General features: G+C 37.1%; 2 long non-coding RNA genes and 6 other non-coding genes across 11 annotated transcripts; 1 reads left to right on the top strand and 7 right to left on the bottom strand.

Annotated features, from left to right (window-relative positions):
- The first annotated feature begins 159 nt into the window (after positions 1-159).
- On the top strand, positions 160-12818 carry LOC127501111 (uncharacterized). The gene is made up of 3 exons (XR_007926512.1): positions 160-316; positions 452-671; positions 6049-12818. It is a non-coding gene; the product is annotated as an uncharacterized LOC127501111 (long non-coding RNA).
- A 173-nt stretch (positions 12819-12991) lies between these two features.
- Positions 12992-26729, bottom strand: LOC127501104 (uncharacterized). Of its 4 annotated transcripts, XR_007926501.1 has the most exons (11): positions 26623-26729; positions 21137-21276; positions 19756-19953; positions 19359-19446; positions 19089-19217; positions 18786-18813; positions 16839-16979; positions 15428-15625; positions 15031-15118; positions 14698-14788; positions 12992-13344 (listed from the first exon to the last, which is right to left on the bottom strand). It is a non-coding gene; the product is annotated as an uncharacterized LOC127501104 (long non-coding RNA). The 4 variants fall into 4 exon arrangements; XR_007926500.1 differs by lacking the exon at positions 18786-18813; XR_007926503.1 differs by lacking the exons at positions 18786-18813; positions 19756-19953.
- LOC127501723 (small nucleolar RNA SNORA3/SNORA45 family) lies at positions 13413-13542 on the bottom strand. The gene has a single exon (XR_007926703.1). It is a non-coding gene; the product is annotated as a small nucleolar RNA SNORA3/SNORA45 family (small nucleolar RNA).
- Positions 15211-15340, bottom strand: LOC127501725 (small nucleolar RNA SNORA3/SNORA45 family). Its single transcript, XR_007926705.1, has one exon. It is a non-coding gene; the product is annotated as a small nucleolar RNA SNORA3/SNORA45 family (small nucleolar RNA).
- LOC127501721 (small nucleolar RNA SNORA3/SNORA45 family) lies at positions 16653-16782 on the bottom strand. Its single transcript, XR_007926701.1, has one exon. It is a non-coding gene; the product is annotated as a small nucleolar RNA SNORA3/SNORA45 family (small nucleolar RNA).
- LOC127501720 (small nucleolar RNA SNORA3/SNORA45 family) lies at positions 17137-17266 on the bottom strand. The gene has a single exon (XR_007926700.1). It is a non-coding gene; the product is annotated as a small nucleolar RNA SNORA3/SNORA45 family (small nucleolar RNA).
- On the bottom strand, positions 19539-19668 carry LOC127501724 (small nucleolar RNA SNORA3/SNORA45 family). Its single transcript, XR_007926704.1, has one exon. It is a non-coding gene; the product is annotated as a small nucleolar RNA SNORA3/SNORA45 family (small nucleolar RNA).
- LOC127501722 (small nucleolar RNA SNORA3/SNORA45 family) lies at positions 20965-21094 on the bottom strand. The gene has a single exon (XR_007926702.1). It is a non-coding gene; the product is annotated as a small nucleolar RNA SNORA3/SNORA45 family (small nucleolar RNA).
- Positions 26730-27666: the final 937 nt, after the last annotated feature.

Raw genomic sequence — 27666 nt, 5'->3', positions numbered from 1 at the left:
GTGTTTATTTTAATAATGTCAACTGATTTGTAGCTTCTTGGACAGTTCAGCTCTAAATGGGTTCCTTTTAGAAAACTGGAGATGTGGTTTTCAGGCACATATTGGCTTTTATGGTTGTTGTCTGTATAATCTCGTTGCACTTTTTTTTTTCTTAGAAATTCCAGCGTTGTTGGTGGACGTGAGAAAGCTTGTCTCCATCAACAATGCCACCAACAAAGATGTTGTCGACCGCCCCACCAAAGATGTTGATGACCCTGATGCTGAGAGTGACGGCCCAGGTGAAACGTCACTTTGCACACCTTGCAGACCTTCACAAGTAAGTATTTATTAATTGGTAAATTTTGAACAAACTTTAAAAATTAAAGCTTTTTTTGCCATTCTATTGCTTGTGGTGATTTTCCTTGTTTATTTCTTATTTTTTTGTTTTTTTTTGTTTGTTTGTTTACAAAAGGTGAAAATCGGGAATGATGGAACAGTCACTGTCTCGTCACATTGTTGGGAGACTGCAAAAGCTAGTACCACCCCCAATGGGATGGCACGGGTGCTACTGATGGGGCTCTTCAGTGTAGATGTCCTCCTCAAGTCCAACCTGAAAGGAGGAGTCAGCAAGCTAGATCCCACTGCTGATCGTCGGCAGGCTCTCGACCCGAGGAAACTTCAAGCTTTACTAGGTAAATAGTTTTCAGAGCTGGTGCTTTCCAGAATCTACCAGGTGGGGGGAGGGGGTCGAGATTTTCTTAATCGTGTTAATCGTGTTAATATGTGGTATAAAGGTTTGCACATATATTGCAGATTGCATATTTATTAATTCATATTTTAGATGTTACATGTAAATATACTGTATATATCACCATATATGTATAAACATTGTATGTGCATGTTCTCATATGTACACATATTGTGTATATATTTTAATATATATTTCCATATAATATTACACATTTAAAATATATTCCACAATATATTGAGCACATATCTGTACATATATTTAATGTATATAATTCCATATAGTTTTACATATATCTAAAATGTATTCCACAATATATTGAGCACATATCTGTACATATATTTCATGTATATAATTCCATATAATTTTACATATATTTAAAATGTATTCCACAATATATTGAGCACATATCTGTACATATATTTCATGTATATAATTCCATATAATTTTACATATATTTAAAGTGTATTCCACAATATATTGAACACATATCTGTACATATATTTCATGTTAATAATTCCATATAATTTTACATATATTTAAAATGTATTCCACAATATATTGAGTACATATCTGTACATATATTTCATGTATATAATTCCATATAATTGTACATATATTTAAAATATATTCTACCATATATTAAACATACATGTGACACTATATCTTTACATATATTACCAAAACATTTTCCCATATAAATCTAAATGCATTATGGTGGATATTTATAAATATAATATTGCATATATTTTGGGATATATAAACACATATATTATATATTCATGTTCAATATATTGTAATATATTGAAAGCGGCAATCATTTGTATATTTTGCAATATATTGCAATATATTACATGAATATATAATATAGTGTATAATATATGTATCATCAATATATTATTCAATGTATTCAAATATATAATATATTGGAAAATAAAAAGGGAAAATAATATATTACAATATATCACAATATATTTTAAGAAATATATTGGTAAATATATTTTCCTTTCGTAAGGGATGCTTGACTGTAGGCAAGACACACTTGTCTTTGTACTCCTCACCTGGTTGCTTCCACACACGCTTAACACCATCTGAACCACTGACAGGCTGACCCCCTGTCAGTGGTTCAGATGAGCACTGACACCCCTTCAACCTCTGCAACAATGCTGGCAGCACTCATACGTCTATTTCCCAAACACCACATCTGGATATGACGCTGAGCATGTGCACTCAACTTCTTTGGTCGACCATGGCGAGGCCTGTTCTGAGTGGAACCTGTCCTGTTAAACCGCTGTATGGTCTTGGCCACCGTGCTGCAGCTCAGTTTCAGGGTCTTGGCAATCTTCTTATAGCCTATGCCATCTTTATGTAGAGCAACAATTCTTTTTTTCAGATCCTCAGAGAGTTCTTTGCCATGAGGTGCCATGTTGAACTTCCAGTGACCAGTATGAGAGAGTGAGAGTGATAACACCAAATTTAACACACCTGCTCCTCATTCACACCTGAGACCTTGTAACACTAACGAGTCACATGACACCGGGGAGAGAAAATGGCTAATTGGGCCCAATTTGGACATTTTCACTTAGGGGTGTACTCACTTTTGTGGCCAGCGGTTTAGACATTAATGGCTGTGTGTTGAGTTATTTTGAGGGGACAGCAAATTTACACTGCTATGCAAGCTGTACACTCACTACTTTACATTGTAGCAAACTGTCATTTCTTCAGTGTTGTCACATGAAAAGATATAACAAAATATTTACAAAAATGTGAGGGGTGTACTCACTTCTGTGAGATACTATATATATATACAGGTGCTGGTCATATATCATCAAAAAGTTGATTTATTTCACTAATTCCATTCAAAAAGTGAAACTTGTATATTATATTCGTTCATTACACACAGACTGATATATTTCAAATGTTTATTTCTTTTAATTTTGATGATTATAACTGACATCTAAGGAAAATCCCACATTCAGTATCTCAGAAAATTAGAATATTACTTAAGACCAATACAAGGAAAGGATTTTTAGAAATCTTGGCCAACTGAAAAGTATGAACATGAAAAGTATGAGCATGTACAGAACTCAATACTTAGTTGGGGCTCCTTTTGCCTGAATTACTGCAGCAATGCGGCGTGGCATGGAGTCGATCAGTCTGTGGCACTGCTCAGGTGTTATAAGAGCCCAGGTTGCTCTGATAGTGGCCTTCAGCTCTTCTGCATTGTTGGGTCTGGCATATCGCATCTTCCTCTTCACAATACCCCATAGATTTTCTATGGGGTTAAGGTCAGGCGAGTTTGCTGGCCAATTAAGAACAGGGATACCATGGTCCTTAAACCAGGTACTGGTAGCTTTGGCACTGTGTGCAGGTGCCAAGTCCTGTTGGAAAATGAAATCTGCATCTCCATAAAGTTGGTCAGCAGCAGGAAGCATGAAGTGCTCTAAAACTTCCTGGTATACGGCTGCGTTGACTTAGGACCTCAGAAAACACAGTGGACCAACACCAGCAGATGACATGGCACCCCAAACCATCACTGACTGTGGAAACTTTACACTGGACCTCAAGCAACGTGGATTGTGTGCCTCTCCTCTCTTCCTCCAGACTCTGAGACCCTGATTTCCAAAGGAAATGCAAAATTTACTTTCATCAGAGAACATAACTTTGGACCACTCAGCAGCAGTCCAGTCCTTTTTGTCTTTAGCCCAGGCGAGACGCTTCTGACGCTGTCTGTTGTTCAAGAGTGGCTTGACACAAGGAATGTGACAGCTGAAACCCATGTCTTGCATACGTCTGTGCGTAGTGGTTCTTGAAGCACTGACTCCAGCTGCAGTCCACTCTTTGTAAATCTCCCCCACATTTTTGAATGGGTTTTGTTTCACAATCCTCTCCAGGGTGCGGTTATCCCTATTGCTTGTACACTTTTTTCTACCACATCCTTTCCTTCCCTTCGCCTCTCTATTAATGTGCTTGGACACAGAGCTCTGTGAACAGCCAGCCTCATTTGCAATGACCTTTTGTGTCTTGCCCTCCTTGTACAAGGTGTCAATGGTCGTCTTTTGGACAACTGTCAAGTCAGCAGTCTTCCCCATGATTGTGTAGCCTACAGAACTACACTGAGAGACCATTTAAAGGCCTCTGCAGGTGTTTTGAGTTAATTAGCTGATTAGAGTGTGGCACCAGGTGTCTTCAATATTGAACCTTTTCACAATATTCTAATTTTCTGAGATACTGAATTTGGGATTTTCCTTAGTTGTCAGTTATAATCATCAAAATTAAAAGAAATAAACATTTGAAATATATCAGTCTGTGTGTAATGAATGAATATAATATACAAGTTTCACTTTTTGAATGGAATTAGTGAAATAAATCAACTTTTTGATGATATTCTAATTATATGACCAGCACCTGTGTGTATATATATATATATATATATATATATATATATATATATATATATATATACAGTGGGTATGCAAAGTATTCAGACCCCCTTAAATTTTTCACTCTTTGTTATATTGCAGCCATTTGCTAAAATCATTTAAGTTCATTTTTCACACACAGCACCCCATATTGACAGAAAAAAAAAACAGAATTGTTGACATTTTTGCAGATTTATTAAAAAAGAAAAACTGAAATATCACATGGTCCTAAGTATTCAGACCCTTTGCTGTGACACTCATATATTTACCTCAGGTGCTGTCCATTTCTTCTGATCATCCTTGAGATGGTTCTACACCTTCATTTGAGTCCAGCTGTGTTTGATTATACTGATTGGACTTGATTAGGAAAGCCACACACCTGTCTATATAAGACCTTACAGCTCACAGTGCATGTCAGAGCAAATGAGAATCATGAGGTCAAAGGAACTGCCTGAAGAGCTCAGAGACAGAACTGTGGCAAGGCACAGATCTGGCCAAGGTTACAAAAAAATTTCTGCTGCACTTAAGGTTCCTAAGAGCACAGTGGCCTCCATAATCCTTAAATGGAAGACGTTTGGGACGACCAGAACCCTTCCTAGAGCTGGCCGTCCGGCCAAACTGAGCTATCGGGGGAGAAGAGCCTTGGTGAGAGAGGTAAAGAAGAACCCAAAGATCACTGTGGCTAAGCTCCAGAGATGCAGTCGGGAGATGGGAGAAAGTTGTAGAAAGTCAACCATCACTGCAGCCCTCCACCAGTCTGGGCTTTATGGCAGAGTGGCCCGACGGAAGCCTCTCCTCAGTGCAAGACACATGAAAAAACACCTGAAGGACTCCAAGATGGTGAGAAATAAGATTCTCTGGTCTGATGAGACCAAGATAGAACTTTTTGGCCTTAATTCTAAGCGGTATGTGTGGAGAAAACCAGGCACTGCTCATCACCTGTCCAATACAGTCCCAACAGTGAAGCATGGTGGTGGCAGCATCATGCTGTGGGGGTGTTTTTCAGCTGCAGGGACAGGACGACTGGTTGCAATTGAGAGAAAGATGAATGCGGCCAAGTACAGGGATATCCTGGACGAAAACCTTCTCCAGAGTGCTCAGGACCTCAGACTGGGCCGAAGGTTTACCTTCCAACAAGACAATGACCCTAAGCACACAGCTAAAATTTTTGCTGCCGGCAAAGATGTCAACAATTCTGTGTTTCTCTGTCAATATGGGGTGCTGTGTGTACATTAATGAGGAAAAAAAATGAACTTAAATGATTTTAGCAAATGGCTGCAATATAACAAAGAGTGAAAAATTTAAGGGGGTCTGAATACTTTCCGTACCCACTGTATATATATATATATTAGTAATGGTAACCCAGTAATGGCACATACTGGTTGTAACATTCCGATACGTGGCACAATTACTTGTTAATCCACACATGTAATTTATCTTATTCGTTGTCCGTTTGGTCTCGCCTATGTAGGTAAGACTTCTAGAGCATTACGCACATGTATATGTGAACATCGTAGTAATATTAGGACGGGAGATGATTGTAGCCCTATAGCGTTACTTTTCAGACAAGCGTGTCATATGTTAGTGCCTTACAATATATTGGCATAGAGAGGCCGTCAAGAGGAGGAGATTTTGAGAGGAAATTATTACAACGCAAATGTTTTTGGATTTATACTTTAAATACTTTTGTCGCCTTTTGAGTTAAATGAAGAATTTGATGTTAAACCTTTTTTTATAGGATTGTGTAATTTTCTTTTTCCGTTTTTCATTTTTTCAGTATTTTGTATAACTGTGTTTATCAATTTGGTTTGGATATTTTGTACTTTATGATTGACAATTGTTCTGCATTTTGAGATTTTTTTCTTTTTTTGTATTGTATTCTTAATCAATTATTATTAGGGCCCGAGCCCCGATGGTGTGAGGACCCTATTGGAATTGCTCCGCCACCTACAATATTTCAACGAAGTGCCCCTTGCACCACATTTCACATACAGGTATGAAATTCAGTAGACACATGTAACAGCCCAATCCCTACAATCCCGTGTGCGAGAGCCCTTTTATCGCTGCTTGCAGCTTTAATTTTGCATTGTATTCTTTTTTTTTTTTTTTTTTTTTTTGTGGGATTACACTTGTACACATGATTGAACATGTGATTGTGATTGAGCATGCACTTAATTAATATGTGTGTTCGACATCGGTTGCAGCTGGATGCAATCGATCGGCGAGAGTAGCCGTGTACAGGCGGGGAGGAGCTGAAAACGGAGACGTGAAGTCGGACACTTTCTGCTTCCCGTAGTGACGTTTGCATACTTTATCATAGCTGAAGTGAAATGCAATATTTGACTAATACACTGATGTTTCAGAAACATTTTCATTCAATACTTTATGTACTGCTTACAGCATCTGTTTGTACAAGAATAAAGTTCAACATAAGCATATATTATTTAAACACCAATGTAGTGGGGTCTACTTTTTTTATGTTTTATTTTGATAAAGATGACACAATATAACATCGCGACTACATGAAAAAAACTTTAACTGTTATAAAAATACAGATTTGTGAGCATTAGTGGAACCTTTGGTGGAACTGAAGGTTTCAGAATAAACATGAAACACACGTGATCGTTGTCATGTGGTGAATTCGACCAATCGTGAAACAGCTGTGTCGCCATCAGAGCTTGTGCAGCTGCTCTTGAGATGCTGCGCTGGCTCAAGCGGCAACCTCCCCCAGTTTCCGTTGAAGCCAATACAAAAGTGACTTAAACTGCAATTCATCGACTGGCCGCTAGGGACAGGCTCCAAAAGAGAGCAGAATCTCACTGACCCCCACGTTAAAATGGCCAACTTTACAGCAGAAAAAAAACATGTTTACAGCTTGGTACAAATTGTGGTTTTGGTCTATACTGCTAATTTTGCCCTTCATGACAACTCTGAGGGGGGTGATTTTTTTTTATAACTCATCCATTTAAATTAAGCCTTAAAGTAATAACTAATAAGGATAAGTTATATCATTAGAATATTAATATTTTAGATAGTATCTAAGATAGATAGATAGCTCCTTTGCCTGCTAACATGATCACGTTGAGCTAGGCGGGCATGGTTTCAGTAACCATGGCACCTCAGTTCCAACCACGTCCCGCCTCTTTGCCCATTTTCAGTTATCCGGGAGTGACGTGCGGTGACGCGCAGCTAAGATGGCAGTGGCCTCATTTTCGCTTCAAAAATGCTCTTCAGAAATCTACGGGTGACGTCACGGACACTACATCCATATTTTTTTTTACAGTAGGCTCGTTTGAGATGAGTAAAATCTGCGCAGAACCGATCACTGCAAGATGCGTGCCGGTTAGAAATGTGTCCGAGGGTGGGCCACCTTGCTCTGATGTCATGTCGACGTGTGTCAAAAAAGTCTCGCAATGGCGAGGCGGCCTCATCGGATTCTGCAGTCGGGCGCAGTTGCTCTCCACCGACTGTGCTAACGAAAAGCACGATGGGAAACGACTTTGCTGACGACACAGCTTAATGCTCATTGGTTTAAACAACCATGATGTATTGATCTCTTTTAAAATGTTTGATTTTAAAACTCTAATATAATGATTTTATGTGTATAAATTATGTGTGAATATTCCCAAACTCTCTGACAGTGCGATCTCTCTGTGGGTTATGTGATTGTTGTCATATTTATAAAAATACATAAAAATGAAACACAGACCTACAACACACTCATTATACAGAATAATGAATATTAGTATACGAGCATGGAGAAAAAATGACAACAAACTCCTAAGCACAAGGGAGAAATGTGAGAAATGTACAAGAATATTTAAAAGGGCTAATAATATTTTCATTGCATTAAAATAGAATAAAGACAATAGTTACTTTTTTTGTCCATTCTTCTTTGAATTTTCGATCTAAATCAGTCTTTTGTCTATCAGAATAATCGTGTCATCGCGTTCAGACACCACTGTATCCGTGTCCAGTTTGCACATATATTTGATTTGAAGACGACATGATGAAATGTGTGTTCATACACTGTGCTGGTTCATGTTTGTTGCAGGAGAGTGTGTGAAATACATCTATAAAAACTTTAAACATGGATACTTTATTCTGTATATGATCTATAATCCATGTGGTTAGAGTTGTTAAACTCATCGCGGAGTTCCGCGCTGAAACCGATCATATGCGCGCTCCGCGTGTATATCATATCAATCGTATTTTTCATGAGTTCGTATTCAAACTCAATTTCAGACCGCATCGCGGGCAAAATACAAACAACATTCGTGCTATGTGCTGAGGTAAACACACACACGGCTCGCGTGTCCGAACGCAGAGCAGGCAGAGGTGAATGAGCAGCACTTTTGTGACATTTTATTCTCCGCTGTAATGCGATCTCATACGAACATATTTTCCATTTTTGCTGCTGGACAACAGCAAAACAAACCACCTGCACCAAAACTTCAGCTCTGGTCGCGTCGCAGGAAAACGCATTTTTGTGTTGTAGCACTGAGGAAACAAGCACCTACGACCCATGTCTCTGAACAGGGACGTGCACAGACATTTTGGGGGGCAGGGGCTCAAGTTATTTATATTTATTTATAATAAACAAAACGTTAAATATATTAACACAACTCTGACTTTCTTACCAATTTATTTTAATTCCCTCACACTACATAATTGTTTCATACTGCACAGATTTCTACAAAATAATCAGTTCACACAGAAACCATGGTCTTCTTTAGTATTCACTAGGTTTATCACAACAGCAAAGGACACTATGCCACAGTGTGCATGTTTTCTACACTACTATTTTCAAGTAGCTACATATTTAGAATAAATGACTGCACCAAGGAGAGGGACATAGTTTCGCTAATAATTTGTTTATTTTGCACAAATCAATAAATCGTTTTAATTCTTTTGGTGTTATTGGAACACTTCTTTCATGTAGTGGACAATTTTGAGATTTTGGTCTATTTTTGCTTCCCTGTCTTCTTTTACTCTAATGGAAAGAAAACTTCCAAAATACACATTTAGATGGTGTTTGTTTTAAGCCTACTACCCTCTGTATGTTTGCATCTGTAGATTTCTTCTAAATTAACCAAAACAAGCTAATCTGCATATTTAAACACATCAAGAGTTTTTTCCCCTGAAATGTTACAAGTACATAATATTTATATTATATTATAATAAATGCCTGCAGAGGGCGCCAAAAGTCTGGTGATTGTTCTTGTTACACAGCACGATCAAATCCTTGTTTTGGGCCAACCAGGATAATTAAAAATATAATATTAGTTAAATAATAATAATCGACCACTTCTTTATGATAGAAATGCTACAGCCACTGTAATTTCTGAAGACATCAAAACATGCACACTCAGAGCGAGGAACTTTCATTGATGTATTTATTATCCTGTGTAAGCGTAGATTTAAGAAAGATAGCATTATGCAATGTTGTATTGTGATTTTTAAATGGTTTTAATAAATCGTGCATCCTTAGAAAACTGTCTAATAATGCGGTTTATGGATCCGCGTCCGTGGAATGCTCCTCTTCTGGTATTGACAGCCCTACAGATATCTTTACCATGGTTCAAAACGCAATGCATAGTACATTAAAATAACTGAAATTATAATATTACATAAATTGCATTAGTATCAAATCAGGCAGATGCGTTGCTGGTGGCCAAAATAATTAACGCGGCATTAAACGTTTAATCTCACCCTTAAATAGCCAAAAATTTCACATGTTTGTGAACATAGGCTACCTGAAAGAGATGCACGGGATTCATCTAGGGCAGGGGTTCTCAACCTTTTGCAAGCTGGGCCCCCCAAAGCTGGTTCATTGCAGTTGGGGCCCCATTATTATTATTATTATTATTATGAGTAGTAGGCCTATCATCATTACTAGGCTATTGCTATATAATTATATGAGGTTACATGCTTTATTGTTGTTGTTATTATTATAATTATTATTATTATTATCATCAGTAGGCCTATTATCATTTGCTATAATTGGGAATTGGCACCAGACCTCTGATATTGATTTATGCTTTATTATTGTTATTACTAGGCCTAATAGTAGGCATCATCTGCATTTTTTACAGAAGCTTGCAGGTAAAGGAAAGCTTTAACTGTAGCCTATATTCTGACTAGTTTATTCGTTCATATATATATATTATATATATATATATATATATATAAAACTAAATACGACCTCACGTTTTATACGTTTGCAGCCTCTGAAACTTCCGTCCGTCATAAAAATTCGGATGGTTCGATTTTCTTCATTTTTCGCATCCGTATCAAATATTTTGAGGGGTGTTTTTGACAACTGAGAGCCACCAAATGACGATTATATGAAAAAACGAATACGACAGTTTCGGACTCAGTCAGGGTGCAAGGACCTTAAACTTTTGAGGCTTGCGCAGCTTCTCGAGGAGAAATCAAACAAATGAGCGCCGTTTTCTAAAGTCTATGAGTGCAGCACACACAAATAAACTAAATTGACATACTGCAGTTAAATTTCAAAATGTGGTGTTTTTATATTTATAACATTTGAATACAGTCAAAGTCCCTTTAAGACAAGTCATTTTCAATTTTCAAGTCAACAACTGTCTCATAATTTTTTTTCCCAAACGCTCAAATCATGCCAAAAAACAGTATTTAGGCTGGATCAAGCTAATGCGCATGCGCAGACCTAAATGCGCGTCTCTTGTGCCTCATTTCGGAGGCGCGCGTCTGACTGTTTCTATAGAAACCGGTGCTTCTAACGGCCGCTGCAGTGACGCGATGACTTTACAGGTCGGCGATTGGCTCTTATTTTGAAGGCGGGACTTATTCCGCCATATTGAGCGTTACACTTTCTCCCATTCAAAACAATACGAGTGACATGTCTTGTGTTATTCTATAGTCTTTGATACAGTTCAGCAACATACATCACACGACCTGACGACCAAGAGAGCTGACAACTGACCATCACTTAATTTACCATCACCTCTCGATTGAAAATGTGACACTGATATGACAGTTCAACAAACAAGTTAATAATATTAAGTCACTTACATTTTAGACGAAATAATGACTGTTTTGGTCTATTTTAGCAGATCCGATGAATCCAAACAAAGATCACAACATAGCGCATCTCACAGCAACACTCAATTGTGTTTTGAATGATTCAGTGTTTTGAACAAATCGTTTGAGTCAAAGATTCAATGACCCATTCACAAACATCTGTCTCATTCTTGATGAATCGGCCGTTTGAACGAATCGTGAATGAACGACTCAATGACTCGCTTAATAAAACCGCTTATCACCTGCATTTGCGCTCACTATCGACAAACCAATCAAATTTGTTCAAAACTTTTTTTTTTTTTAAATCAGTCCAAACACATTTTAATTTTATTCAGGAGTTATGTATATACAAAACTATAACTTTTTATGACGGTAGTGTAGTGATAAAAAAAATTTGCAAATTTTTTTTTTCAGGGTTTTTTTTCCCCTCCCATCCTGTAGCCTACTCGCGCCCCCACCGGTTGAGAACCACTGATCTAGGGCTTTTTTCTTTTTCGCTTCTCTTCGCCAGACAGCTGTTGTCTTTTGAAGAAAAAGGGCAGGTGCTCAGGCCCCCTTTGATGTCTATGTGTGCACGTGCCTGTCTCTGAATAACAGAGACAAAAGCAAGAGAAGTGATACTTCCTCGCGCATAATACCGCAATTATAATCTTATGCATACTACAGCGCAGTGATTGGATTTAATGTGCTTTTTGTCATGAATAAATCCAGATCTTGCCGGTATTAAACGATGACGTCAGATTTTGTGACGTTTAAACTCAAGTTAACGTACAGTATTTTGTTAATTTTACATAACATTATTTTAATAAGTATCACAATTAAAATAAAAGTTCAAAGCATTCATATCTTATGGATGTTTATAAGAATACCTAACTTTTGCTACTTTAAAGAAGACAAAGACCACTTATAAATATTATTAGTACATTATAAAGCTTTGTTTTTTTGTTACAATAAGCAGTAAAATTCCACTCACAAGATGTAGAACGATACTATGGAGATCTTCAGTAAACAATGAAGATATGAGACTTGAGAAATTACAATATTTAACTGAGATATATAATACATAAGTGGATAAAATTGTTCATTTTGTGTTATACATATTTTTAATAGTCACAACTACAACTTATTACTGCTGTTATGATTCGTCATTAGATGATACAATTAATTAATAAGGCATTATGTGTGCATTATAAGAATACCCTTACGATGCATTATAAATGCATGCTTCATCTGGATCTATAATGCATCATACTCTTAAAAGGTACAACCACAAATAGCTAAGTATCATAATAACTGTAGTTATAACACATTTATAAGATGTTACAACACAATGTTGTTAATAATGCATTAAGAATACCCTTATAATGCATTACAAATGCAGGCTTCATAGAAAGTGTTACCGAATTTTGTTTCTAGCCCTTACGAATATTAAATTATTAGCATAAACGTGAGTGAAAATTTGGACAGGTGGTGGTGCTAGAGGGATTGAGCTAGAGACTCAAAATTTGCTCTGGTGACAGTTCAAACTGTCCTCTACCTGTGTGCCAAATTTCATAACTTTCCCACAAGCGGTTCTATGGGCTGCCATAGACTCCCAGAGCAGAAGAAGAAACGGAATAAGAACGCCAACGTATACAGTAGGTGCCTACGCACCTTTGGTGCTTGGCCCATAATAAAAAAAAAAAAAATAAAAAAAACCTTAATGCTATGATGGGCCTGTCTGACAACTGTTAACAAAATCTGAAATTACTGCATTAGGGAAACATGCTTAAACACAAACTTAAGTGTACATATTTGGTTTTAATATAGAATTACATTCACTTAATATAATCCAAGTTTCTTTTTTGATCATGTAAGAAGTGTTTTTTATTTTACCTGGACAGTCTAAATTACAACAAAAATATATGCATATAAACATTTGTCATACAACGGGGTTTGAAAATGGGCGTTTCCTCTTCAGATATACCAATAATTATTTTTGATATTTACAATGACACATTGACAATCAAGTTTATTCAAATTTTGTTTTCGTGAAAGCAACAGATTTGGGGAGAGAGAAAAAAAAAAAAAAAAAAAAAAGTGGGCATCACAACGTTTTCTCAGGTCATCTTTCTTGATGGCGTTTGATGATCCCTAAGACAATACAGAACAGGTTATACATCATCTGATGCCAAAATCTAAATGTCAAACAAGCTGATGACATATGTTTCTGAGCTGGTGATTGGCTGGGCAATACAAAGCAGCAGCCAATGAATAAGCAGAGAGTTACTCTGCAAGTACTATAGCACACCAAGGCAACAATCAATATCAGGATGTGACTCTAGTCTCGCTTTGCATCAAAACATAGTATGATTGCAAACACACAACTTATAATCAGCTGAAGACAAGCAATTCATTTTCTTAAAACTACATTGTAACTGTAGTCTAGGCCAGGGGTTTTCAAACTGTGGGTCGTAGACTGGGAAAGGTGGGTCGCCCAAAGTCACCTGGCTGCAGCTAAATTTGTGTTTCAGAGAATGACACACAAACAGTTTAGTCTAGGGCTACACGATATACCAACATTAAATAGAAAGTGATATTGCTTTGTGAGACTTCGATGAGTTTAACAACATTCGCAGCATGGAATACGGTTCATATCTGGACCGAAGTGAAAGTGTTTAAAGTTATGGACATTTTATATACAGTTGCAAGAAAAAGTATGTGAACCACTTGCAGAATCTGTGAAAATGTGAAATTTAAAAAAATAAGACATCATACAAAATGCATCTTTTTTTCCATTTAGTACTGTCCTGAGTAAGATATTTTACATAAAAGACGTTTATATATATAGTCAACAAGGGAAAAAAAAAAAAAAAAAAAAAAAAAAGCTGAATTTCTTAAAATGGTCCCCTTCAAAAGTTTGTGAACCACTGGTTCTTAATAATGTGTGTGGTTACCTGGATGATCTACGATTTTTATGTTTTGTGATGGTTGTTCTTGAGTCCCTTGTTTGTTCTGAGCGGTTAAACTGCCCAATATTCCTCTGAAAAATCCTCCAGGTCTTGCAAATTCTTCAGTTTAAGCATTTTTTGCATATTTGAACCCTTTCCAGCAGTGACTATGATTTGTTTTTTAGATCCATCTTTTCACACTGTGGACAATTGAGGGACTCAAACACAACTATTAAAAAAGGTTTGATGCTCCAGAAGGAAACACGATGCATTAAAAGTCGGGGGATGAAAACTTTAACAGGATGAAGGGGTCCAAATTTTTCTTATTTTGTTTAAATATTTATATATAAAATATTTACTATAAAAAGTTAATAATCGATTTGTCATGTAAAACGTTAAGCTTACAGTAATGTACATTTTTTTATAATCTTAAATATTTCGGTGGTCTCAAGACAGATTGTCTATGTGGGTGCTGGAATGGAAAAGTTTGGGAACCCCTGGTCTAGGCACATCCCTGCGTTGCCTTGATCAGGATTTCTGTAAAAACAAAATTCACCTTGGCAGCACTGATGAGCTCATGGGCCAGACACTCTGCACAACCAATGTTCTAGAAAACAGCTTCCTTCATATCAGATTGCCTCAGGGTTCTGTAAAATTCAGAGTGGCATAACACTGGAATAGAACTGCAAAACAACGGCTACATATTTAAATTCACTCTCTACCTATAATCACATTTTATTAGTTTCGCTTTAATGACTGCATTGTTCTTTCATTTAGCATCGAACCACCTGATACTGATTACAGAATTAAACAATGAGAATTCCCTGTATTTCTGTACTCTTTTTCAAAGTGAAAAGGTACTCCATTTCTACGTAATAGTTGTTTATACCTGGTTGATTCTGTAAAGGGAAGACACATCCACAGCCTGCCTCCTGACCAATACGGAGGATGCTTTTAATGACCGCATTCACCAGCATCTGCAGGAGGTTGAGAGAGGCAAAAAGACATTACACTTGATCAACCAGTAAACTAGTACACAGCAGCAACAAGGTTCAAAAAAAGTTGGTGGATTTGTATCTGAGCTGGTGATTGGCTGGGCAATTGAAAACAGCAGCCAACGAATAAGCAGAGAGTTACTATGCGAGTACAATAGCACACCAGGACAATGAGCAACATCAGGATGTGACTCTAGACTCGCTCTTTAGACATAACTTTTTCTAAAAGCAACTTTAACTTAAAACTGAAATTAACATGCAGCACTACCTTCAGTCTGTCAACATACCCACCTCTTCTATAAGAATTTGGATGATCTAGAATCCATCCTTGAGGTTTATGGTCAAGCGCTACCATTATTAGTGTCGTGCAGCCGCCAAGTCTGTCACGTGCCCCACAGTGGAGCACTAGGCCTTATGGAAATGGTTTGGCAGAGTAGTGACAGCCAGAAAGGGGAAGGTACTTGGCATACTTTTAACAGTGATGTAATCCTAAATGAGTAGAAGAAATAACTATTTGATCCAAGAAAAAAAAATGAGAGTTGGGACAACAAAAAAACAAAGCAAGGCTCAGGAAAATGTAGAAACTTAAGTGTCCTAACTAGGTGTGACATGACAAAAGGTTTAAACAAAAAAAAAAAAAAAAAAAAAAAAAAAATTACTTGCTATTTCTTGTAATTATTTGAGAATTACTTAACAGCCAGTATTTTTCAGTGTAATCAGGCGAAACTAAGGGTGGGAATCATAGGGTACCTTCACGATACGATCACAATACATGGCTCACAATAAGGCTCTGCAATAGTCGATATATTGCTAGACAATCCTATAATGATTCATCACGATATTGGTCTATGAAAACAAATTGCCAGTGAAAAGGTTAGGTGCAGGTTCGCATGAAGTGACCAGGTGAAAACAGACTCTTTGACGCTCTTCACAGAGCGCTTACAGATTCACACAGGAGCATTTGAAAGCAGGTGTCTATCAGCGGATCCCCAGTATATCCGCTGATAGATGAATCCGCTGTTAGATGCCCGCTTTCAAACGCTCCCGTGTGTATCTGTGTAAGCGCTCAGTGACGAACGTCAAAGATGTCTACGTTTGGTATAAAAGCCTAAGTGCGTCCAGACTTTGTACTTAATAGGTGCCCCAGCCACGTTTTTTACTCACACTGCTGTCCACCATCCTGTTAAAAACCCTTTTCTTAGGCTAGTTAACTTATGTTCACATTTCCCTCATTCATATGTTGAGTGCCGCCTTGAAGTAGCGAAATCCATTTAGACCACCTTATTTTATTAATTAAAACATCGATATTTGGCGCCAGCGTATCGATTCTCGTATTGCACAGAGAAGGACGACGATATATCGCTCTATCAATATTTTGTCCCACCCCTAGCCAAAACTGCAGCAGGCTGCTGCTAAAAACTTAGAGAACCACACCTGTGGTTAGGTGTTCAATTCCATTTCAAAATTCATATCTGAGAAACTTTTGTACAAAAACAGAAAAATGCCTCAATATTAAGCATGTTTCTGAGCTGGTGATTGGCTGGGCAATGTAAAGCAGCAGCCAATGAATAAGCAGAGAGTTACTCTGCGAGCACTATAGCACACCAGGACAATGACCAATATCAGGATGTGACTCTAGTCTCGCTTCTCATATGAAAACAGAACAAAAAAAAAAAAACAAAAAAAAGAAAAAAGACATTACTGGCATTGAAGACAAACGTTGAGTGGAGACATGGCAATTGTCTCCTGAACTGGAGACAGATCAATGATCCGAACAATGTCGGTGCAAAAAGCTTGATCTCGGCGTTCTCTGCCACAACTGGAGCAGATCTACTAGTTCATGCTGTTGGGAAAAACAGAAAAAAAAAAAAAAAAAAAAAAAAAATATTTAACAAAGACATGAACAAAACCAGCTCCAACACATTCTTCAAATCTTTCTTGGGGAAGGTTATACATCATCTGATGCCATATAATCTAAAAATGTCAAACACAAGCTGATGACATGTTTCTGAGCTGGTGATTGGCAGGGCAATACAAAGCCGCAGCCAATGAATAAGCAGAGAGTTACTCTGCGAGTACTATAGCACACCAGGACAACAATCAATATCAGGATGTGACTCTAGTCTCGCTTTGCATCAAAACATAGTATGATCGCAAACATACAAAATTACAATCAGCTGAAGACAAGCAATTCATTTTCTTAAAACTACATTGTAACTGTGTAGTCTAGGCCAGGGGTTTTCAAACTGTGGGTCGTAGATTGGGAAAGGTGGGTCGCCCAAATTCACCTGGCTGCAGCCAAATTTGTGTTTCAGAGAATGAAACATGAACAGTTTAGTCTAGGGCTGCATGATATACCAACATTAAATAGAAATAGTGATATTGCTTTGAGAGTTTTTTTTTTTTTTTGAGTCGCAAAGGCTGTGATTTAATTATATAAATACACGGTGCGTTTTAAAGAGCAGGTGCAACTTGTAATAGACCGTTTCAGGTCTGTACATTCATTTCTGTAGTCTGTTCAACTTAGCACTGTTGCCTTTCAGAAACAAAGAGTGCATTGTTTTTGTTCCTTCATGTGCATTTGGCTACCTACCAAAAACATAAGGAAACCGTCTGTAAAAAGCATTTCACATGTAGACATGGAATAAGCATGAGGGAGTTTTCTGCACTAAACACCGCGATGAGTTTAACACTCGCAGCATGAATTACGGTTCATATCTGGACCGGAGTGAATGTGTTTAAAGTTATGGACAAGTTACAGGAATGTTTTGTGATGGTTGTTCTTGAGTCCCTTGTTTGTTCTGAGCAGTTAAACTGCCCAATATTCCTCTGAAAAATACTCCAGGTCCTGCAAATTCTTCAGTTTAAGCATTTTTTGCATATTTGAACCCTTTCCAGCAGTGACTGTATGATTTTTTTTTTAGATTCATCTTTTCACACGGTGGACAATTAAGGGACTCAAACACAACAATTAAAAAAAGGTTTGAGCATTCACTGATGCTTCAGAAGGAAACACGATGCATTAAGAGTCGGGGAGTGAAAACTTTAACAGGATGAAGATGTCCAAATTTTTCTTATTTTGTTTAAATATAATTTTTTTAATTTAGTACTGCCCTTCGGAATCAACAGAAGATACCTGCATGTTTCCCAGAAAACAAAGTACAATTTACCTTGATCTTCAAAATTCAAAAAGTTTTCACCCCCCGGCTCTTAATGCATTGTTTCCCCTTCTGGAGCATCAGTGAATGTTTGAACCTTTAAGTTGTGTTTGAGTCCCTCAATTGTCCTCAGTGTAAAAAGATGGATCTCAAAATCATACAGTCACTGCTGGAAAGGGTTCAAGTATGCAAAAGATCTTGGAAAAACTGAAACTGCAGGACCTGGGGACAAACAAGGGACTCAAGAACAACCATCACAAAACAAAAACAAGAGTCATAGATCATCCAGGTAACCACACACAGTATTAAAGATAAATCGTTCAAACTTTTGAACATTAAGAAATTCAGCTATTTTTTTTTTTCTTGTCAGCTAAATATAAACATGTAAAATATCTTACTCAGGACAGTACTAAATAAAGATATGCATTTTGTATGATCTTTTATTTTGTTAAAATTCACATTTTCACAGATTCTGCAAGTGGTTCACATACTTTTTCTTGCAACTGTACTCTTTACCACCTGTAAATGAAGTAAATAAAATGTAAATATTAGTATTTAAATTTTACAGTTGTACTATAAAAAATTATGAAATACTCGATTTCTGTCATGTAAAACATTTGATTAACATTAAGCTTACAGTAATGTAAATTATTTTATAACCTTAAATATTTTGGTGGGTCTTGAGACAGATTGTACTTGTCTATGTGGGTCCTGGAATGGAAAAGTTTGGGAACCCCTGGTCTAGGCACATCCCTGCGTTACCTTGATCAGGATTTCTATAAAACAAAATTCACCTTGGTGGCACTGATGAGCTCATGGGCCAGACACTCCGCACACCCAATGTTCCAGAAAACAGCTTCCTTCATATATCAGATTGCCTCAGAGGTCTGTGTAATTCAGAGTGGCATAACACTGGAACAGAACTGCAAAACAACAACGCCTACATATTTAAATTCACTCTCTACCTATAATCTACCTAGGCACATCCCTGCGCTACTTTGATCAGAATTCCATCTTTTTCAAAGTGAAAAGGTACTCCATTTCTATGTAATAGTTGTTTATACCTGGTTGATTCTGCAAAGGGAAGACACATCTACAGCCTGCCTCCTGACTGATACGGAGGATGCTATTAATGACCGCATTCACCAGCATCTGAAGGAGGTTGAGAGAGGCAAAAAATACATTACACTTGGTCAACCAGTAAACTAGTATACAGCAGCAACAAGGTTCAAAAAAGTTGGTGGATTTGTATCTGAGCTGGTGATTGGCTGGGCAATTGAAAACAGCAGCCAACGAATAAGCAGAGAGTTACTATGCGAGTACAATAGCACACCAGGACAATGAGCAACATCAGGATGTGACTCTAGACTCGCTCTTTAGACATAACTTTTTCTAAAAGCAACTTTAACTTAAAACTGAAATTAACATGCAGCACTACCTTCAGTCTGTCAACATACCCACCTCTTCTGTAAGGAGTTGGATGATCTAGAATCCATGCTTGAGGTTTATGGTCAAGAGCTACCATTATTAGTGTCGTGCATCATCCAAGTTTGTCACGTGCCCCACAGTGGGGCACTAGGCCTTATGGAAATGGTTTGGCACAGTAGTGACAGCCAGAAAGGGGAAGGTACTTGGCATACTTTTAACAGTGATGTAATCCTAAATGAGTAGAAGAAATAACTATTTGATCCAAGAAAAAAAAATGAGAGTTGGGACAAAAAACAAAACAAAGCAAGGCTCAGGAAAATATGTAGAAACTTAAGTGTCCTAACTAGGTGTGACATGACAAAAGGTAATGGGGAGAAAAAAAAAAAAAAAAAAAAAAATTACTTGCTATTTCTTGTAATTATTTGAAAATTACTTAAAAGCCAGTATTTTTCAGTGTAATCAGGCAAAACTAAGGGTGGGAATCATAGGGTACCTTCACGATACGATCACGATACATGGCTCACAATAAGGCTCTGCGATAGTCGATATATTGCTACACAATCCTATGATTCATCACGATATCGGTCTATGAAAACAAATTGCCAGTGAAAAGGTTAGGTCCAGGTTCGCATGAAGTGACCAGGTGAAAACAGACTCTTTGACACTCTTCACAGGGCGCTTACAGATTCACACAGGAGCATTTGAAAGCAGGCGTCTATCAGCGGATCCCCAGTATATCCGCTGATAGATGAATCCGCTGTTAGATGCCCGCTTTCAAACGCTCCCGTGTGCATCTGTGTAAGCGCTCAGTGAAGAACGTCAAAGATGTCTACGTTTGGTATAAAAGCCTAAGTGCGTCCAGACTTTGTACTTAAACGTGGCTGGGGCACCTATTATTTTACTCACACTGCTGTCCACCATCCTGTTAAAAACTTTTCCTTATGTTCACGTTTCCCTCATTCATGTGTTGAGTGCCACCTTGAAGTAGCGAAATCTATTTAGACCACCTTATTTTATTAATTAAAACATCGATATTTGGTGCCAGCGTATCGATTCTCATATCGCACAGAGAAGGACGACGATATATTGCCCTATCAATATTTTGTCCCACCCCTAGCCAAAACTGCAACAGGCTGCTGCTAAAAACTTAGAGAACCACACCTGTGGTTTGGTGTTCAATTCTATTTCAAAACTCATATCTGAGAAACTTTGCACAAAAACAGAAAAATTCCTCAATATTAAGCATGTTTCTGAGCTGGTGATTGGCTGGGAAATGTAAAGCAGCAGCCAATGAATAAGCAGAGAGTTACTCTGCGAGCACTATAGCACACCAGGACAATGACCAATATCAGGATGTGACTCTAGTCTCGCTTCTCATATGAAAACAGAACAAAAAAAAAAAAAAAGACATTACTGGCATTGAAGACAAACGTTGATTGGAGACGTGGCAAATGTCTCCTGAACTGGAGACAGATCAATGATCCGAACAATGTCGGCGCAAAAAGCTTGACTCTGCATTCTCTGCCACAGCTGGACCAGATCTACAAGTTCACGCTGTGGGGGGAAAAATAAAGAAAAAAAAGAAATATTTAACAGTCATGAACAAAACCAGCTCCAACACATTCTTCAAATCTTTCTTGGGGGAAGAAAAAAAAAAAAAAAAAAAAAGTTCTAAATGGTGAGACATTCACCAGTGTCGGCAGGTAAAGCATACTCAGAACAAATGTAATCCCTAAACTCCTTGTATCCCAAAGTCATCATAGGCGCTTTTCCACTGTAGGGCCAGTGCGAGGCAGGGCTAACAACATGCCGGGCGCAGCCAACAGCCTCGGACCTAAAGGCCAAAATCTAGCTGTGTTTCCACTGTTGGGCCAGTAGCCCTGCAGAACTACCCTAAAGCTCGCCCTTAACATGCCTCTGTAGAACAACGTTAAGGCTCCAACGTTGATATCTTACCAATAATTGAAAAAAAAAAAAAAAAAAAAAAAAAAAAAAGTACAGTAACTTATTTGTGTGTCAGAAGAGTACATCAATCATGCTGAATCAAACCTTATTTCACACAAAAAGCGAGCACGCACACTTGAGTCGCCGTTCTGATGTAGAACCTGGAAACGCTAAGCGTAAACAGCATAGGAGAACGACAGAAGAGAATAGTTGAAAAAATTTTGTTTTGTTTTTGCGCACAAAAAGTAAAGTATTCTTGTCGCTTTATAAAATTAAGGTTGAACCACTGTAGTCACGTGGACCATTTTAACTATGTCTTTAGTACGTTTCTGGGCCTTGAAAGTGTTAGTTAAATTGTAATCTATGAAGGAGACAGTACTCACAGATTTCATCAAAAATATCTTAATTTGTGTTCCGAAGATCTTACGGGTTTGGAACGACATGAGGGTGAGTAATTAATGACAGAATTTTCATTTTTGGGTGAACTAACCCTTTAAGGCTTAAGTCCAAAGGCTCACATATTCAGAAAACTATTGATAAAATATGTTTACATCGCCTTTCTTTAGAGAGAATGAGCATTTCTATTAATTTTTTTTTTTTTTTACGAAATAATGCAACTGAGGAGGTTTGAGCGATCTCTTCCGTCTCAATATACTATCATCCTTTCAGTCAGAACAACAGAGGGAGTTCACAGACAGAAAACAGGAGTTACGAGTTACAGTGCACAGCATAAATGAGTACACCCCCTCTGAAACTTCTGAAAGTCAGCAATTACTTAGAAGACATGTTAGGGTTCTTTAGAGATATGTTCCAGTAAGTCTGCTTAATCAATTACCAAAGAAGCATGTCAAAATTATTCAGGAAAATAAGATTCTTATCAAGGTGTTTAAATGTTGTGTAGCAAAAATGAGTACACCCTCCTAAAAGTTACTATATAAAACAGAAATTTTCTGGTGCAAGTTTAAGGCAATGTTTGATCAACAGGTAAGTATGTTGAAAACATTTAAAGAGAAGTAATTTCTTGACAATTAAAAGTGTTATATAGCCCACTGAATCATTCTCAGACTTAATGCTGACAACAATGGAACCACTTGGGAGAGAACGGTCAAGAGACTTATTTCTTAGCACAAAACAGGACAGTGGTACAAGATAATTACCAAATCATTGTTTTAAGTGTCAAAATATAGCAAAAGTAACAGAAATTCAAAAACAATGATATACAAACTTCCCAAACATGAGAAGCCTTTATGAACTTTTCTAACAAAAGACAACATTTAATGTGTTTTTACTCCAAACTCACTTCATAACGTTAGTTGAGTGTTTGAAATAGCATTTTGATTAGCATTGGATTATAAATATACTTTATCATTACGGAAATATCCGAGAAGGCTTGAAGAAAAACCATGTATTGTTGTAGTTGTCTGTTTATTTTATTCATGTTTAATCAATCAAAGTGTTTCTTTTTATTCAGTCACAGCGATAGCATGATGCCCATCGGGGATTTCCTGGAACAGCGTTTGTTATATTGCATATATTTGGAGTATTTGGAGTATCTGCTCAAGGGCACCCTCCGGCGTCCAGTATGAAACAGACATGTTTAACGCCAAGTAAAGCTCACTCAATCCTATTCAGGGTAAAAATAGGAAAAATAATTCCTCTCTCTAAAGAACTTTTAGGGGAACATATAATAATATAATATAATAGCGTGTCGAATCAGCAGTTCGGAGCGCCAAAGTCACGTGATTTCAGCAATTTGGCGGTTTGACATGTGATCCGAATCATGAATCGACACACTGATTCATAATGCTCCGAAGCTTCCTGAAGCAGTGTTTTGTAATCGGCCATCACTATACAAGTCGTTATTTTGGCGCACCAAAAATATTCTCGTCGCTTTATAATATTGAACCACTGTACTCACATAAACTGATTTAAATATGTTTTTAGTACATTAATGGATCTTGAGAGAGGAAATATCATTGCTGGCTATGCAGGCCTCACTGAGCCATCAAAAATATCTTAATTTGTGTTCCGAAGATTAACGAAGGTCTTACGGGTGTGGAACAGCATCAGGGTGAGTAATAAAAGACAAACGAAAATCATTTAATTTAAAATTTTAATATGAATTTATGTGTACACAACATTCTTAATGTTTGAACAATTGCAATAAATATTTTTTGTATTTTAAAATTGGCCCTTTCGAAAATCCTTAGAGTCAGGGAACATGACGTCAGCAACGCAATGCATTCTGGGACTTTAGGACACCGACACTACAGTAGAGGCTGGGAAATAGCGGAGGTAGATGTTAAAATTTATACTATACAGTTAAAAACAAATTAGAATGGTGAACACTGGCTGTGTTTTGAACTATCTGCATATACCGGTGTGGAAAACGGATCTGAAATGGAGCGCCATTTTCAGGACATTCTAAAACGCTAAACGTGGCTTAATGTAAGTAAACGTCATACTAATAAAACTTTTTTTTTTTTTTTTTTTTAAATCCAATTAAACGTATTAAAGTCAGTCATATTTTTTTTTTTAAACATGTCAGGTTTGTGGAGAGGGGAGAAAAAAAAAAAAAAAAAAAAAAAAAAAAAAAAAGTACTATAGTAAATACTATAGCGTTTTTGAACCATACTATAGTAAAGTCCTTGAATTAATTTGTTGTGGTCATTCTATAGTTGCTGTGGTAATATAACTGGGACTGTCATTTACATAACATAATGAGAACACTATTGTAATAAAACGTTGTAAATTCTGTGTTGTCATTTCAGCGCGTTGTTGTGGGAAGAGCGCGTCTACTGGAGTTAAACATTCTGATTAGCACAACTTAGTTCAAGCTTCACTTGTGCATTTGCGTCATTTTGTGCAGATAAAAGTTGTAATATTAAATTTGTATCCTATAAATATCTGATTAATCTCATATAGGATGCGTTTCGTTGAGGTTAATAACCCGCAGAGCTTTATTGTACGGATGATTGTACTGATGATCATCTTGCTCTCAAAAAGCAACGCAAAACAATAATAACTATGATTGGGGCGGTCTTATTCATAACATTATAATTGCATACACTATTGTAATAAAACGTGAATTCTCTGCACTTAGTTGCTGTGTTTCGGAGTGTTGTTATGGAAAGAACGTTCCAACAGCTACATTATTCTGACTACATTACTTAGTTCAAGTTCATCCGTGCATGATTTTGTGCAAATAGTTGTAATATTTTTTTTATCTTATATAGGATGTGTTCCGTTGAGTTATTTAACCTTCTAGCTTCAGTTTATGGTTGTTCGTTCTCTTCAGCTTCAGCGTGCATATGCAGCTCTAACAGCAATGATGAGATTTCAAACAATCATTAAAGATGTTTACCATTACTGTAATATTAAAAATGTTTCACACTTTTTTAAAAACATTAATGCATTATTTGTAATAACTAGCACTTGTATTGTTCTCATTTTTTTTACCATCAACATATGGTTTGATTAAAATCATTTCCTTATTTCCAATTATTTATTCCACCATGGCAACATGCATTTTGTTTCTTTATTGTCTAAATAATGTTGTCAAATGACTTGTTTGCATTTAGGTATTTTATGTTATTTATATTTTTGTTAAGTAATAGATTTTTTGGTAACACTTTCTCTGGTTTATATGTACAAGATATCCATCTTATTCTCGTGGGCACTACTGTAGAAATGGTTTTAAAGGACAAAACACAGTTGGGGGGGTAATAAAATAAGGATCACAAACAATAACAGATGTTTTTTCCAAATATCGATATTTTTCCCCCAAATAGTCTCATTTAGATAACATCATTGCTGTTTGAGCTGCTCGCGCTGAAGCTGAAGACCCATAAACTGAAGCGCTTTGCTAGAAGGTTAATTAACTCAACAGAACACATTCTATATAGAATAATTCAGATATATTTATACAAGATAAACATATTACTACAACTTAAATTTGCACGAAATCATGCACGCATGAACTTGAACTAAGTAACGTGAATGTAGCTCCTGCTGTGGATGCGTTAACACGCCGAAACACAGCAACTAAGCCCAAATAATTCACAACATTTTATTACAATAGTGTATACAATTATAATGTTATTAATGTTTTGTGTTGCTATTTGAGTGCTCGCCGAAAGCTAAAGATGATCATCAGTACAATAAAGCGCTGCTGTTAGCCATGTCGGACACAAAAATGGCGGCAAGCATAGCGGAAGTGACGTCTTTGAAACCCATATGGATAGGCTACGTCATTGACCCATAAATGTGTTGCGACAGTCCCGAATTTGGAAGCAGTAAGCAGTTTCTGTATTAATTATGCATTTAAATTATGTCTATTTTTTTTTTTCCTCTTTCTTGTATTTTTTTTTCCTCCACTTAAGAGCCTGTTACGCAGTTCACATTTAGCAGACTGAAGGGTCCTGTAAAATGTCAATCGAACATTTGCCAATTGAATGCAGCCCCGTTAAAATAAATAAAGCTTATTGGCCGATTAAAATGTTGATGTTTTCATCTAACGTAATGGTAAATAGGCTTTCCAACTAATGTAAATCAATATTTACGCAGTATAACAGTACCAAATATATCCTCACGTGTCCTGCAAACTCACATTTCTTGCAACAAGGCAATAACCAGGTGGTCACCCTAATAAATGTGTGGTATTAAACTATTCATTGACTGCAAACTGCTCTGAAACCTTGAAAGCTCACATTTAATTAAATCATAGCTTTAAAAAGTTTTTAATAAACACATCGGTCGTATCGCGATTCGTATTCCAAAATTTAAGACCTCTTGAAACGATAATTAAGACTTTTGAACATATCCCAACATTTAATTCATCGAACAGATTACAGAGTTCGATTAATGTGTGCGAAATACTGTTAGACAAGTATATTAAGCATGGAATGATCATTTAGACCAATATTTTTTAAAAACCAAGCGTTACTTCTCACTTACATCTCTCGGTTGCCGAACGCCACACCGCTCCGAAACAAAAAAGAACTTCCAGTCTGCGAACCCCCCTAATGTCTTCTACTTCTTCTTCTTGTGTAATTTGCGGCAGCTTAGACGCTTCAAAGGCGTATTGCTGCCCTCCACAGGTCATCTGAAGAACTCCACCTTATATATTAAACCCTCAAATAAAGTCCAGTGTGAAGCAAAAAGTTTATAACAATCTTTGTTGTCTCATAATCCTTATTTTCAAGAATTGATTTCAAAGATATAGGTGAGACTCCAGACTCCAACAGTTCAGAAAACATGCGGATTCTTGCATCACGATGAATTACACACTCCATTACTACATGCTTCACAGATTCCAACTCTCCACACAAACATCTGCCATCTGAATCCTTGCCAACCATTGCCAGCCCATAATTCAGTGCACAATGTCCCAATCTTAATCTTGTGAACACCACACTATATCTCCTCTCTAATCTTGTGAGTAGTGTGTGCATTAATGTAGGCTGAATTGAAAAATAATGCCTGCCCTTATTCCCTTCTTCCCATTCTTTCTGCCATAGTTGTGATATTTTTTGCTGTATAATACTCTTGCACTCAACTCTTCCATACATTACATTCAAATCAACTTGTGTAGCTATTTTTTTGCCATCTCATCAGCCTCTTCATTCCCCTGAATCCCTACATGTGCTGGAACCCACATAAAACCCACTTTGTTTCCAATTTTTATCACCCGATTTAACGCAACAAGAATTTCTAATATTAAATCTGGTCTAGCCTCACTCTTCCTACCCTTTATTGCCATTAGTGCTGCAGTGGAATCTGAACATAAAACATTTTCCCCAGGTCTTTGTACCTCCACCCACCCAAGGGCCCACAAAATTGCTACTAGTTCTGTTGAAAAGACTGACATGTTATCTGGTAATCGATCGCAATCTGAGTTTAAAACGTAATTGCTGATTTTCTGTTGAGTGGGATCATAGAACCATCAGTAAATATCTGCACACAGTCTGACCAGTTTCCTTTTAAATGTTCATAGGCCAA

Source organism: Ctenopharyngodon idella, chromosome 19, assembly GCF_019924925.1.
Source record: "Ctenopharyngodon idella isolate HZGC_01 chromosome 19, HZGC01, whole genome shotgun sequence".
Classification (NCBI taxonomy): Eukaryota; Metazoa; Chordata; class Actinopteri; order Cypriniformes; family Xenocyprididae; genus Ctenopharyngodon; species Ctenopharyngodon idella.
This window is presented reverse-complemented; position numbering and strand designations above follow the sequence as displayed.